This window comes from Hyla sarda, chromosome 4 (assembly GCF_029499605.1).
Source record: "Hyla sarda isolate aHylSar1 chromosome 4, aHylSar1.hap1, whole genome shotgun sequence".
Classification (NCBI taxonomy): domain Eukaryota; kingdom Metazoa; phylum Chordata; class Amphibia; order Anura; family Hylidae; genus Hyla; species Hyla sarda.
This window is the reverse complement of record NC_079192.1, coordinates 48,808,702-48,824,015: the sequence shown is the minus strand read 5'-3', so window position 1 is coordinate 48,824,015 and position 15,314 is coordinate 48,808,702. Positions and strand designations below refer to the sequence as shown.

Below are 15,314 nucleotides of genomic sequence, written 5' to 3'. Positions count from 1 at the left end.
GTATGTCTATTGTAGGCTATTCTACAAGCCATTGTAGCTTTAGAAGCCCCATAACTACTATTCACAGAGCAGGCCATCAATATTACAGAGGCGGAGGCCCGGCTTCCAGCACTCCTGCTGATCGGCTTTTAGAAGGGACCATGGCCCCTGCGCGAACGCCGCAGCCTCCTCAATGTTTACCGATGCTCATACCTGCAGTGTTTCCCATTCACTTTAAAAAGGCCAACACCACTGTACATGCAACATGTTACTAGTAATACAGAGACTTTTGGTGCAAGCCCTGGTAAACATTGAAGAAGATCCAGCATTTTCGAGAGCCCAGAGCCCCTTTAAATAGTTGAAGGGTGGAGGTAGGGGGTTCTGGGAGTTCACCGTGCACCATGTAATAATGGCCTATTCTGAACATAGGCCTTCAGTTTTCTAAGGCTGGATAATCCGTTTAACGCCAATTTTTTTTTTACTTTTACAGTGGTCTTCATTTTTTTCTTCACTGCGGCTGTATGAGGCTTTGCTTTTTGGAGAAAGTTGTACTTTTTGTACGTATTATTATTTGGTACATATATATTATTGTTTCTTTTACATTAATTTTACTTAATTTTTGTTGTAAAATGCAAAAAAAGCTATTTTTCTACGCTATACAACCAAAAACTATACAGTACTATAAAATTATGTTACTATAATGGCAATACTATATGTAGTTAATGCCTTGAGAAAGTACAAAAGTTGGATTAAGTTTGGATAGAAAGGTGGATGGATTTATGGTGGGTGCAGCTATAGGTTGATGTCTTTGCTTAGACAACTATCGCTATTTTATGTATTGGGACTTACATTTATTACAGATCATGTATTAGGTTTATATTTACTGTTTCTCTGTTTCTTTAACAAGGCTTTTATTTTTTTCCCCACTTTTGTTTAAATCCCAAATAAGATTTTTTTTTATTGACACTATATAAATATATATCTATCAATAAGTGCATTAACCTGTGTGCTAACAGATTAAAATGAGCTAAAAAAAATAAAAAATAAAAAGAAATACGATTGTCTGAGCCTGCACATCCCGCATGGATCGGCTCATCGGCTCATCTTTTAATAAAGTCAGCCTGAGAAAACATTTCAAAGCGGAATTGCAGGTGTAAATTCCATAGTGTGAACCTAGCCTTACATGTTCATTCTCTCTGCAAGAACGCCTGGTAATGCATTGCTGTCTACAGAGAAGGGGCATTTCCGAGCGGTCCTAGTACCTGCCTGACTGTCTACACCTGCTGTTTGTAAAATGTCCGACTGAACGGGTCATACTGTGAATTTACCAACAAAATCTGCAGTGCGTTTGCTCCAAGTACCATCCTATCAGTTAATATTTTACTTTTGATCTTCCCCTGATAACCTCAGATTTTCCCCCTAGTTCTTGTATTTAGCATCTTATTAATAACTCTTCCCTCCTGGCCCTTTTTTACCATATGTAAAAGTTTTGATCCTATCCTGTACAGATTTAACTCTTTAAAGAAGAAGTCCCATGCCGATCAGTACAAAAAAAACGTATAGGGGACACATTTTAGATTGCAGGGGGGGGGGTCTGAGCACTGTACCCCCACGATCTCCTGTAATATAGCCTAATATAGACAAACAGCTCTCCCATAGAGATATATGAAGGGGTCGGGGGCCATGACGCACCACTCTGTGGGAGAGCCGGGGCTCCATACAGAAGAACCTGTGGATAGGGGATACGTTTTTCTGTACTGATTGGCATGTGACTTCTCCAATAAAGCGCGACAGTCATTTGGAAAAGCTTTTGACATGTCAAAAGTTTAGATCACACCGTGACTTAGTCCTAAGACACGCCGCGTTCGTAAGTTGCAGCCCTATGAAGTGTTTTTTTTTTAATTAACTGGTGTCAGAAAAATAAACAGATTTGTAGATTACTTCTATTTAAAAAAAATAATTCTTCCAGTACTTATCACCTGCTGTATACTCCAGAGGAAATGGTATAGTTATCTTCTGTCTGACCACAGTGCTCTCTGCTGACCCCTCTGTCCGTGTCAGGAACTGTCCAGAGTAGGAGCAAAACCCCATAGAAAACCTATCCTGCTCTGGACAGTTCCTGATAGGAACAGAGGTGTCAGCAGAGAGCACTGTGTTCAAATTGGGAAGAACTATACAACTTCCTGTGGAGAATACAGCAGCTGATAAATTTGGAAGGATTAAGTCATCAACGTGACGTCACCGTCAGTGCGCACAGTGACAGCGCAGGACTCCGCCGGAGCCAGAAGTAGTGCGGGTAGGGTAATTTTAATGCCGGGGATGGGGGAGGCAATGGGGCAGCGGTGGTGGTTGGACTCAGGACCGGCAGGGGGAGAGAAGTGGGCGGCGGCAGTCTCTGGCCAGTGGATAGGCAGGGGGGGGCAGCGGTGGTGGTGGTTGGACTTAGGACCCCAGGACAGGCAGGGAGAGAGAAGCGTGTGGTGGCGGCGGTCTCTGGCAAAAGCCGCTGCAGTTCATTGATTTAAAGCGCCCAGTTTAAATAATTGATCTGCAGTGGCTTCTGCAGGGCCGGAGGCAGGGGGGGGGGGGAATAGCAGATAACTTATACCGGAATAAGTTATCGGCTATCGGCCTCAAAGTTCACAGGTTATCGGCCCTAAAAATCAATATCGGTCGATTCCTAGTGGCCACCACTTATAACCAGTCTCTGCTCATAATACACACCATCACCAACAACCCTCTGAGATCAATTCTTCAACCAAAACTGTAGAAAAAACCCAGCACTACCATCTGCTTCTGTGAAAAAAAAAAAAGCTTCATAAAGCTTTATAAAAAATAAAAAGTTAACACATTTTGGCCGTGCTACAATTTACACCAAAGGATGAGATCTGCTGCCACTGTAACACACTATACCTGTTATCTTCAGACTGCGGAACTCCAAATGTTGCAAAACTGACACTCCCAGCATGCCCACGGCTGTCCGGGCATGCTGGGGGGTTGTAGTTTTGCAAGAGTTTGGAGACCACTGCATACTTTTTGCACACAAATCCGTACAGTTTGCATTTACCCTCATGGAAAAGATAAGGGTACAGATATTAGAATACACCACTGCGCTCTACAGGAACACACACAATCTATACAGTCATGGCCGTAAATGTTGGCACCCCTGAAGTTTTCAAGAAAATGAAGTATTTCTCACAGTAAAGGATTGCAGTAACACATGTTTTGCTATACACATGTTTATTCCCTTTGTGTGTATTGGAACTAAACCAAAAAAGGGAGGAAAAAAGCAAATTGGACATAAAGGTCACACAGAACTCCAAAAATGGGCTGGACAAAATTATTGGCACCCTTAAATAAATATTTGGTTGCACACCCTTTGGAAAAAATAACTGAGATCAGTGGCTTCCTATGACCATCAATAAGCTTCTTACACCTCTCAGCCGGAATGTTGGACCACTCTTCCTTTGCAAACTGCTCCAGGTCTCTTATTGGAAGGCGCCTTTTCCCTACAGCAATTTTAAGATCTCTCCACAGGTGTTCAATGGGATTTAGATCTGGACTCATTGCTGCCACTTCAGAACTCTCCAGCACTTTGTTGCCATCCATTTCTGGGGGCTTTTTGACATGTTTGGGGTCATTGTCCTTCTGGAATACCCAAGATCTCGGACGCAAACCCAGCTTTCTGACACTGGGCTGTACAGTGCGACCCAAAATACATTGGTAATCCTCAGATTTCATGATTCCTTGTACACATTCAAGGCACCCAGTGCCAGAGGCAGAGAGACAACCCCAAAACATAATTGAACCTCCACCATATTTCACTGTAGGAACTGTGTTCTTTTCTTTGTAGGCCACATTCTGTTTTCGGTAAACAGTAGAATGATGTGCTTTACCAAAAATCTCTATCTTGGTCTCATCTGTCCACAAGATGTTGTCACAGGATTTTGGTTACTCAAGTTCATTTTGGCAAAATGTAGTCTTGCTCTTTTATGTCTCTGTGTCAGCAGTGGGGTCCTCCTGGGTCTCCGGCCATAGCGTTTCATTTCATTTAAATGTCGGCGGATAGTTCGCGCTGACACTGATGCTCCCTAAGCCTGCAGGACAGCTTGAATGTCTTTGGAACTTGTTTGGGGCTGCTTATCCACCATCTGGACTATCCTGCGTTGACACCTTTCATAAATTTTTCTCTTCCGTCCACGCCCAGGGAGATTATCTGCAGTGCCATGGGTTGCAGCCTTCTTGATAATGTTGCGCACTGTGGACAAAGGCAAATCTAGATCTCTGGAGATGGACTTGTAACCTTCAGATTGTTGATATTTTCCTGCAATGTTGGTTCTTAAGTCCTCAGACAGTTCTCTCCTCTCTTTTGTCCATGCTTAGTGTGGCACACACAGACACACAATGCTATGACTAAGTGAACTTCTCTCCTTTTTATCTGCTTTCAGGTGTGATTTTTATATTGCCCACACCTGTTACCTGCCCCAAGTGAGTTTAAAGGAGCATTACATGCTTAAAACAATCTTATTTTTCCACAATTTTGAAAGGGTGCCATTAATTTTGTCCAGCCCATTTTTGGAGTTTGGGGACATTATGTCCAATTTGCTTTTTTCCCCACCCTTTTTAGTTTAGTTTCAATACACACAAAGGGAATAAACATGTGTTAGGCTGGGTTCACATCACGTTTTTGCCATACTGTTTTCAATCAGTTTTTCTAAAGAAAACCGTATGACAAAAAAACGGATGGAACAGTATGGTAAAAAGTAAACCGTATGCGTTTTTAAAAGTGCATACAGTTCCGTCCGTTTTTATTTATTTATTTTAAAAACCTAAGTTTTTGAAATTTTCGTCCATTTTTAATGGGAGGGGTGTTGGGTGGAGACTTTAGGATGCAAATGCGCATGTGCAAAGTAAAAACCGTACACGGTTTCCCGTATGGAACCGTATACATGTGCGTTTCCCATTGAGGTCCATGTTAAAAAAAAAAAAACGTATGTGGTTCCAGTACGGTTTTTAAACCGGAGACAAAACTGTGGTCAACTACGGTTTTGAGTACGGGAGAAAACCTCATTGCAAGCAAACCGTACGCAACCAGATGCATCCGGTTTTCAATTATTTGTCTATGTATACGGTTTTCAATACAGTTCCATACATTTTCAATAATGGAAACGTATACGGGAAACGTACTTGAAAAACGTGGTGTGAACCCAGCCTTACTGCAATCCTTTTCTGTGACAAATACTTCATTTTCTAGAAAAATTTCAGGGGGTGCCAACATTTACGGCCATGACTGTTTACGCAAACAAACCTCTATCTCTCACTATATATCAGTCTCTCTATCTATATTATAAAGAGTATATATATATATATATATATATATATATATATATATATATACTCCAGCAGCTGAAAAAACTGGGCATGATGGGAGCTGTAGTTTTAAAAGGCAAAGGCTGTTAGAAAATGGCGGGAATTGTAATTTTGCTTGCTAAAGGCTTTCAAGGCATGATGAGAGCCGTAGTTTTGATAGTCGGCTGTCAGGGGTATGATGAGAATTCTAATTTTGCTAGCTGAAGGCTGTCAGATGATGACGGGAGTTGTAGTTTTTGCAAGCTGCAGCCGGCCTGATGGGAGCTGTAGTTTTGCAAGTTGAAGTTCTGTCAGAGGATGATGGGAATTGTAGTTTATTTTGCTAAAGCTTTCCAAGGCATAATGAGATCTGTATTTTTAATAGTTGACAGCTGTTGAGGGTATGATAAGAGTTGTAGTTCTGCAAGCTGTCCGAGCACGATGGAAATTGTTTTTTTTTTTTTTTTGCTAGCTGCAGGCTGCTGTCCAAGCATGATGAGAGCTGTAGTTCTAACAGTTGGCTGCTGTCAGGACATAGTTGGAGTTGTAATTTCACAACAGCTGGAGAGCCGCAGGTTGGGGTACACTGCATTACATAGGAGAGGCTCCTATCGCAAACAAGGGTCGCATATATTACTAAAAATATAAAAATACTAAAAACAAAATAATAAATTATGAACCAGAATTATGAACCCTTCTCAATGCTAGTGTTTCCCAACCAGGGTGTCTCCAGCTGTTGCAAAACTACAACTCCCAGCATGCCCGGACAGCCTTCGGCTGTCCGGGCATGCTGGGAGTTGTAGTTTTGCAACAGCTGGAGGCACCCTGGTTGGGAGACAGTGCACTAGTTGTAGGTGTTATGGACACAACTCTGGGTATACAATGTGTATACAATGCCCATCCTCACCTACACACAGCCAGTGCCAGCCTTGGCACCTGCCACCCCCGTCCCGACCACCACCATGCACACAGCCAGCCCCGCTCATACACTTGCCCCGTTACCCCGCACTATTACCTCCCTCCCAGTGACAGCTGTAAAAGTGCCACATCTGCCCCTCTCCTGCGCCTCCCCCCACTCTACAGCCCCACGTCTCACCCCCCCGGCCGGTTGTCGGGGCTCGGTCTCGGTGCATTGCCCCTTTAAGAGCGGCTCCGGTACAAGACGATCCGTCCGGAGACAGGAGACAAGGGGGAGCTGGAGAATACAGTCTGGGCGCAGAAAAGTGACGTCACCGCCGACGCCGGCCTAGGCACGTCGCCATGTTGGAGGAGGCAAGACTGGGCGGGGCTAACGTGAAGACGCTCTGGAGGCGGGAAAGACATGGTATGCGAAAAAGAAACTGTCTTCAAAACGACAACTCCTATCATGCTTTCAGGACATGATAGGAGTTGTAGTTTTGTAGCAGAATTTTAGTCGGGGGAAAAAAAAAACATTTTACAACTTTTGGCGACTTCCCTTTCTACGCAGAGCACTTTCCGGTAAAAGTAGCTATACTCCATTGGTCCATACCATTAAAAACGAAACCCAATTTATATAGGTTTTAATTTATTTTACTACTTTAAAAAAATTATAAAAAATTTTTGTAAGAAAGTTAATATGCTTAAAGGAGTACTGCAGTCTTAGGCTAAGTTTCTAAGTTTTTTTTTTTTAAACGCCAAGAAAAACGCCAACTCTGCCACATGGCGTTTTTTCGGCCAATAAACGTTGTGGCCAGATGTTAGCTGTAAATAAATGAGAAATCACTAAATTCTTTTTCCACTTGGCGTTTTTCATTTTGGCTTTTTTTTTTTTTTTTTATCCTTTTGGCGTTTACTACTTTAACCCCTTACTGACCAAACCCATTTTCACCTCAAGGAGCAGGCCAATTTTATTTTTGCGTTTTCGTTTTTTCCTCCTCGCCTTCTAAAATCCATAACTCCTTTATATTTCCATGTACAGACCCATATAAGGGCTTGTTTTTTGCATGACCAATTGTACTTTTGTAATGAAACCTTTACTTTTACCATAAAATGTACGGCAAACCCCCTAAAAAAAAATTTTAGGGAGGAGATTTAAATAAAAACCAAAATTTTGCACATTTTGGAGGATTTTGTTTTGACACTGTACACTTTATGGTAAAAATGATATGTGTTCTTTATTCTGTGGGTCAGTACGATTAAAATGATACCCATGGCTAGATACTTTTATATTTTTGTACCGCTTAAAAAAAATCTAAAACTTTTTGTACAAAATCAGTAATCTAAAATCGCCCTATTTTAACCACCTATAACTTTTTCAATTTTCCGTATATAGGGCGGTATGAGGGCTCATTTATTGCACCGTCATCTGTACTTTTAGATAATTTTTTTATAATTTTTTTTTAATGAAATGTGACAAAAAAGCAGGATTTGTGGACTTTTTCAATTTTTTACGTTTACGCCATTCACCATATGGGATCATTAACATTATATTTTGATAGTTCGGACATTTACGCATGCGGCGATACCAAATATGTTTATTAAAAAATATTTTTTACGCTTTTTGGGGGTAAAATGGGAAAAAAGGACAATTTTCATTTTTATTGGTGGAGATTTTTCACTTTTTTTTCACTTTTTATTTTTACATTTTTCAACTTTTTTTTTTTTACACTTTTTATGTCCCCATAGGGGACTATCTATAGCAATCGTTTGATTGCTAATACTGTGCAGTGCTATGCATAGGACACAGCACTGCTCAGTATTATCGGTCATCTTCTGCTCTGGTCTGCTCGATCGCAGACCAGAGTAGAAGTCCCAGGGAGACAGCTGGAGCTAGGTAAGGGGACCTCCGGCTGTCATGCTGGAGGATCGGATCCCCGCGGCCGCGCTGCGGGCGATCCGATCATCCAATCAAAATGCCGCAGATGCCGTGATCTGTATTGATCACGGCATCAGAGGGGTTAATGGCGGACATCCACGTGGTCGCGGATGTCGACCATTACCGGCGGATCCCCGGCTGCTGCTAGCTACCCTTCCGATGCTCGCAGTCATACACAGGACGTAAATGTACGTCCTGGTGCGGGAAGTCCCGCCAAACCAGGACGTACATTTACGTCCGAGGTCATTAAGGGGTTAAGGACCCAGCCATTTTACACCTTAGGACCTGGCCATTTTTTGCACATCTGACCACTGTCACTTTAAACATTAATAACTCTGGAATGCTTTTACCTATCATTCTGATTCCGAGATTGTTTTTTCGTGACATGTGTTAAGGCTAATTTATTAGCCTGTATTTGTGGGAGGGGCGGGGAGTCCCTATAAGTACCCGCGGCAGTCCCTGCACTTGACGCCGCGGGTTCGTCACGTGACAGGGGATCAGCTGACACGCGAGTCAGCTGATGCACAGCAGTTCCGGGCTCAGCGTAATGGTAAGCGGCCGGGGCCGGCCGTGGTGGCGGCGTCCGCCGCAGCCCTCTCTCCGGAGGTAAGCCGGAGTATGTAGGGCACCCTCGGTCAGCCCCGGCCCTGGTTTTAGCACGGCGTTCCACGTGCTTCATGGCTCGTGGGTGCGCCCCGTTGGCAGCTGATAGCGCATGTAATCAGCATCGGGAGCCATCTTGGGTGCTCGCATTTAGGTATTTAGAAGGGGATGTCTTATGGCAAGACCTCGCTCCCCCCACGAGCCCTGCATATCTGGATCAAGTTAAAAGCAGAACGCCCCATTTCTTCAGGGAGAGGTGTGTGTGTCATGTCGGGGGTCATTGCATTTCCAGTCCCAAACCCCCCCTTCTCTTTCCTAAACCCAGGCTATATGTGTGGCAATATAAAACTGTATGTGGCCACCAGTATTGCACGTCTTAGTATATGAGGCTGTTCATTTCGCTCCTCCCTTCTTGCCATGGTTCATGCTAGTAAAAAAAAAATAAAAATAAAAATAAAAATAAAAAGGTGGCAGTTGTTGTCAGTATAGTCCAAATCATATGGATTCAGATGATTCCGCCTGTTTCCTTGTCATCAAGACTGTGTTACTGAGCCGGTTTCAAGCCACAACAGCATTTGTATTGTTGCTTTGTCAATCTACTTTGTTATTTAGTCCATCTACAGTGCATATAAGTTGGTCTGTGCATGTTTGTACAATTTGTTCATCCCAATAACTTATCCTACGCATACGATCATATAGTTGTTCCGTGCACATGCCCTCGTAGTTGCTGTACACACGATTGTAGCATTCATACTATACACACGTTTGCAGGATTTATGCTGTACACACGCTTGTAGGGTTTATACTGTTCACTCGCTTGTAGGACTTGTACTGTACTCACGCTTGTAGTGGTTATACTGTACACTCGCTTGTAGTGGTTATACTGTACACTCGCTTGTAGGACTTGTACTGTACACTCGCTTGTAGTGGTTATACTGTACACTCGCTTGTAGTGGTTATACTGTACACTCGCTTGTAGTGGTTATACTGTACACTCGCTTGTAGTGGTTATACTGTACACTCGCTTGTAGTGGTTATACTGTACACTCGCTTGTAGTGGTTATACTGTACACTTGCTTGTAGTGGTTATACTGTACACTCGCTTGTAGTGGTTATACTGTACGCACGTTTGTAGTGGTTATACTGTTCATTCGCTTGTAGTGGTTGTACTGTACACTCGCATGTAGAGGTTATACTGTACACTCGCTTGTAGTACTGTACACACTCTTGTAGCATTCATGCTGTACACACGCTTGTAGGATTCATGCTGTACACTCGCTTGTAGCGTTTATACGGCACACCTGCTTGTAGGATTTATACTGTACACATGCTTGTAGTGGTTATGCTGTACACACGCTTGTAGGATTCATGCTGTACACACGCTGGTAGGATTCATGCTGTACATTCGCTTGTAGCGTTTATACGGCACACCTGCTTGTAGGATTTATACTGTACACACGCTTGTAGTGGTTATACTGTACACTCGCTTGTAGGATTCATGCTGTACACACGCTGGTAGGATTCTTGCTGGACACTTGCTTGTAGCATTTATACGGCACACCTGCTTGTAGGATTTATACAGTACACACGCTTGTAGTGGTTATGCTGTACACATGCTTGTAGTGGTTATGCTGTACACTCGCTTGTAGTGGTTATACTGTACGCACGTTTGTAGTGGTTATACTGTTCACTCGCTTGTAGTGGTTGTACTGTACACTCGCATGTAGAGGTTATACTGTACACTCGCTTGTAGTACTGTACACACACTTGTAGGATTCATGCTGTACACACGCTGGTAGGATTCATGCTGTACATTCGCTTGTAGCGTTTATACGGCACACCTGCTTGTTGGATTTATACTGTACACACGCTTGTAGTGGTTTTACAGTGTACTAGCTTGTAGGATTTATATTGTACACATGCTTGTAGTGGTTATACTGTACACTCGCTTGTCGGATTTTATTGTACACACGCTTGTAGGATTCATGTTGTACACATGATTGTAGTGTTTATACTGCACACTTGCTTGTAGCATTTATACTATACACGTTTGTAGGATTTATATTGTTCATACGCTTGTAGCATTTATGCTGTACTCATGCTGGTATTTATGCTGTACACACACCTGTAGGATTTATATTATACATACGCTTGTAGGATCCATACTGTACACACACTTGTAGGATTTATGCTGTACACACACCTGTAGGATTTATGCTGTACACACACTGGTAGCATTTATGCTGTACACACGCTTGTTGGATATATATGCCGTACACACGCTTGTTGGATTTTGTTGGACTTGAATACTGTACACTCACTCGCAGCATTTATACAGTACACAAGCTTGGACAAGCTTGTAGGATTTATATTGTACACACGCTTGTAGGATTTTATTGTACACACTATAGTTGGATTTATACTGTACACTCGCTTGTAGGTTTCATGCGGTACATACGCTTATAGCATTCATACAGTACACGCATTCATAGGTTTTATACTGTTTACACGCTTGTAGGATTCATACTACACATGCGCTTGTAGGATTTATGCTGTACACGCGCTCGTAGGAATTATACTGTGCACATGTTCATAGATTTATATGGTTCTCGCACTCGTAGGATTCATACTGTACATGCACTCGTAAGAATTGTGCTGCACACCCGCTCGTAAGATTATACCGTGCATGCTCGTAGGGTTGTTTTATATATGGGCTCACGGGAATCATGCTGTGCATGTGCTCGTGACGTGTGCTGTACATTCGTTTGTGGTGTTCGTGAGGTTCACACGCTCGCAGCGTTTGTGCTGCGCACACACTTGCACAGCGCATGGGGTGTGGCCCTGTGCGCAGGTATGTGGTCATAATAGTTACTTCATGCATTCATATTCTTTGTCATCAGTTGTGGTTGGCCGCACGAGCGTACGCTTTGGTGGTGCTTAGGCGCATATAGTTGGCCTGAGTATAGGTTCATCACGTTTAGTGGTACAGCCATGCATAGCTGTTATACGACAGTTTCGCACATAGTCGTTCTATACACATCTGTATATAGGCGGGAAGATACATGGCATAGTAGTTACACGTCTTCAGAACAACAATAACCCGACACACAGGTAGTGTATACCCATCATGTCTGCCACGCCTGCAGGGGGGGGTACGTTGCATTATTGTTAATGACACGCCTTCAGCACAACAATAACACAACACATAGGTGATGTATACCCATTATACCTGCCACCTCTGCAGTGGGATACGTTGCATAGTTGTTGTTACTGACACGTCTTCAGAGCAACAATAACACGACACATAGGTGGTGTATACCCATTATACCTGCCACGTCTGCAGGGGGATGCATTGCATTGTTGTTACTGACACGTCTTCAGAGCAACAATAACATGACACATAGGTGGTGTATACTAATTATGCCTGCCACGTCTGCAGGGCGTTGCATTGCACAATTGTTGTTACTGACACGCCTTCAGAGCAACAATAACACGACACATAGGTGGTGTATACCCATTATACCTGCCACGTCTGCAGGGGATGCATTGCATTGTTGTTACTGACACGTCTTCAGAGCAACAATAACATGACACATAGGTGGTGTATACTAATTATGCCTGCCTCGTCTGCAGGGCGTTGCATTGCACAATTGTTGTTACTGACACGCCTTCAGAGCAACGACGTTATGACACACAGGTGGTGTATACCCATTATACCTGCCATGTCTGCAGGGGGATACATGGCATAATTGTTGTTACTGACACGTCTTCAGAGCAACAACATTACGACATATAGGTGTTGTTTACTCATTATGCCTGCCTCGGCGGCAGGGATGTACGTTGCATAATTGTTGTTACTGACACATAGGCGGTGGCATACTCATTATTCCTGACTGTGTGGATAAGTTGCTCCATGTATTTGTTCATATAGTTTGTTCAGTGCATATGCTCGCTTGTGCAGTTCTTTCTAGCCACACGTTTATAGTCTGTTTGGTGTATGGGCTCAAAGCTTATACATACGCCCATATAGTTTTGACTGTGTATACGGTCGTGAGTTGTTTGAGCATGTGGTTGTGGTGTTAGTGAGGTGCATCTTGCCTTGATGATTATGCCGGGCTCATGTTTATATTGTTATGGTCTGCGTGTGGATCAAGAAGTCATGCAAAGCATATATTCTTGGGGCAGGATTGTGCTATTTGGCATAGATTCATAGGTTCACCAGGTACACGTTTCATGATATTTTGTTGTGCTATGTTACGGTATTTAGATTATACACCCGTGTCTATGATACTGCGTGGGTTTCATGGCTTTGGGCGAATCTGCACGGATAATTCCGTGGGTTACCATTTTATTAACATTTAGTCGTGCTTATGTAAATAAAGCTGGGGATCGTTTATTACTTGCTAAGATGACAGGTCAAGCATGGTTGCGACCTGTTTCTGCTTTAGGTTGATGTCGATACTAATAGTCATGTACATTGGTTGAGGTTTTCAATTCGGCTAGATCAATCACATCTACAGATCAGTCCGGGACAACCTGACACTACTTCAGGTTGGCGACTATGTCGTCATACGTTGTGTTATTCAGTTGTTGGGTTATGCACAGGGACATAGCTTTATTTTCCAATGCGAATTGTCACGTCTATAGGTCAATCATGGTCACAACCTGTCTCGGTTTCAGGTTGACGTCGATACTAGCAGTCATATGCTGGTTGAGGCTTTAATTAAGCTAGACCAGTCACATCTGCAAGTCATTCTGGATACAATCTGACAAGACTTTGGGTTGGCGATAATGTTTTTGTATACATTGTGTTTTTTCAATAGTTGGGTTATGCTACAGGGATAGCTTTATGTTTCCATTGTTAATTGCCACGTCTATAGGTATATCATGGTTACGACCAGTTTTGGTTCAGGGTGACGGTCATACTGTTAGTTACAGGTTTGGTTGAGTCTTTCATTCATGTTTCGGCCTGTCTCGTCTACAGGGCGGTTCAGTTGCGACCTGACATGCCTTCAGGTCGGCGGCGACGTCATCATGTGCATATGTTTACTTAGCATTAGGGACATAGCTTGGTTCTGTGTGGTTGGTTTTGTTGGTCTTGACTTAGGTTGAAGACGATAGTAATCACATGTTGGTTGAGTCTCATCATCATGTTGCTGCAAAAGTGGTTTCATTGCCGTTAACGTCCACAGGCTGGGGTTGCAGTGGTAACCTGACAAAGGTTTAGGTTGGTGGTTACGCAGTCTTTGTGTATACACGCTGTTGGCACTCTGAGTTGTGTATACGGGCATAGGGTTGTACTCTGTTGGGATTTTTCACGTCTGCTGCTCAGAGCTTCCAACAGGTAGCCTGGAATACTTTCACGATATTTTACATTAGATACTTAGAGGATGTCTCATGTGCCATTTTATTCCTATTTGCATTTATCGGGTTTTGGCACTCTTCGTTGCATCCAGCATAATACTATCAAAGTATATCTGTCAGGTATCCAGCATAATATCACGTGGTCTTGCTCTGACAGGGCGTCATCGTTTGTATTCCATACCATCAAATCTGCCCTGGTGAGTGCGCAAGAGGGAGGGTCGCAAGCCCTCTAGCCATCAGCTCTGGCAGCTGGCTTAGTTAGTTGGTTGGTTAGCTGACGCTTGGGTAGTTCCCCATGGCGACATCAGGACAGCTCAACATTAGAGGCTGCGTTGTCCTTCAGTTGTCATGGTTTCCTAAGGTTTAGGGGAATTACATGCAGATGCATGGCTGTAGTTACAATAACTTTGCAAGGATGTAAATAGTTACGTATTGATGTTGTATAGAAGATAAATGTTATTGTCAGGTTATCATCATACGGTATTCTCCCGAGTCCCACGAGTGACGCTCAGCTCGAGTGTGGCTAGCTTCGCTTCCACATGTCAAGCATCCCACGGGATCAGCCACTGCTAAGTTGTTTGTCAAACATATACGTATTCTTGTTAAATTCTTTATAGTGATCCGTCCATTATATCCAGTCATTCCCTTAGCATTGTGGCTGCTGCACCGACGTCACATCATTTTGTGCCAGCATACGTGGTTAGGAATTGGGGTGCTGGGAATTCAGTACTACATGCGCTATAGTAAGTATTGCACGATGTATTTCAGTCATTGGTCACGGGGTTATTGCGCGTGTTAATAGCGCTTTGTTCTCATTATGAGTTTTGCCCTCTATTTTCAGGTGTACTCCTACGCGGCAGTATATGGCATAACTCAGACTGCTTAGATAGGTTACAGGACGTAGGAGTTTAGTAAGAGGTTAGTCAGGTAGGCTCGCTATATACGATTGAGCACCGACCACAAGTGTTAAGGCTAATTTATTAGCCTGTATTTGTGGGAGGGGCGGGGAGTCCCTATAAGTACCCGCGGCAGTCCCTGCACTTGACGCCGCGGGTTCGTCACGTCCCACCCAACCCTCCCTCAATATCATTTTCACTTCATGACTATCATTACACATCAGGGTATGCCCTCTATTTTCAGGTGTACTCCTACGCGGCAGTATATGGCATAACTCAGACTGCTT

General features: G+C 43.3%; 1 protein-coding gene across 6 annotated transcripts in view; it reads right to left on the bottom strand.

Annotated features, from left to right (window-relative positions):
* Positions 1-6,603, bottom strand: part of WIZ (WIZ zinc finger) — an 85,099-nt gene extending 78,496 nt beyond the window's left edge. For 2 of the 6 annotated variants that reach the window (XM_056570829.1, XM_056570827.1), the window contains exon 1: positions 6,425-6,603. The gene's annotated coding sequence lies outside the window, so the exon portion shown is untranslated. The remainder of the gene's footprint in view (positions 1-6,424) is intronic. The other 4 variants (XM_056570825.1, XM_056570826.1, XM_056570823.1 and 1 more) reach the window with 4 other exon arrangements.
* Positions 6,604-15,314: the final 8,711 nt, after the last annotated feature.